The sequence below is a fragment of the Pundamilia nyererei genome, unplaced genomic scaffold, assembly GCF_000239375.1.
Source record: "Pundamilia nyererei isolate P.nyererei 1_Seehausen unplaced genomic scaffold, PunNye1.0 scaffold00002, whole genome shotgun sequence".
In the NCBI taxonomy this organism is placed as follows: domain Eukaryota; kingdom Metazoa; phylum Chordata; class Actinopteri; order Cichliformes; family Cichlidae; genus Pundamilia; species Pundamilia nyererei.
In genome coordinates, this window is record NW_005187403.1 from 10,631,780 (window position 1) to 10,632,551 (window position 772).

The 772-nt window shown below is 41.7% G+C and overlaps 1 protein-coding gene across 1 annotated transcript in view; it reads left to right on the plus strand.

Moving 5' to 3' along the window:
- The window catches only part of tbx5a (T-box transcription factor 5a), a 17,226-nt gene that overhangs the window by 2,567 nt on the left and 13,887 nt on the right, over positions 1-772 (plus strand). The gene's annotated exons all lie outside the window — the stretch shown is intronic.

Sequence of the window (772 nt, forward strand, 5' to 3'; positions counted from 1 at the left end):
CTTCTTGTGATCCAACACGTGTGCAACAGCATGTTGTGCAGGGACCGCGTGAGTGAATGTGTCCTGCTGTCAGCTCCACGGTCGCCCTCAGACTGTATCCAGTCAAAACAGCTCATGTCGCCTGCGTGTGAACTTTTATATGCGCCCATGACTTTTTATGTCAAATAGCTTCGGAGCACCGCTTGCACAGGCTCCTACAAATGAGGAATATTTACAGTTGAATATTGCTGCATTTCGATGTGCTCTCCAGCGCGGGCACAAGGCAGTTGTTTTCTTACAGCTGCAAAAAGTCTCCATTATATTCCCGTCAATCATTTCACTCCTGTTTTTGGCAAGAGATGATATTACACAGCATCCATCCTCGTCCGTTAGCCCTTCCCTTTCACTCGTGGGAGAGCTTAGTGTTTCTCTCCGTGTATGTGTGTGTTTTCTGCAATATGACAGCTACCAAATATCCAAAAGATTTACTAGAGGGATGTTGCACGTATGAAAAAAAGGTCTGGAACATATTGAAAAAATTTTTTTATAATGGCTCTTCTCAGATCCAACGCCCTGCCTTGAAAGTAAGATTTTCCTCTCCAAACACCAAAGACGGATATTTATATGTTTTAAATCCTCCCACTTAACCTTTCTCTATGCTTCAAAATATTATTTACTTTTGGTTTGCTTATTAAAGAGTGAATGGCACAGGCTTTATTACGAAAGCATTTGATTTCATATATACATACATATATGTGTGTGTGTGTGTGTGTGTGTGTGTGTGTGTGTGTGT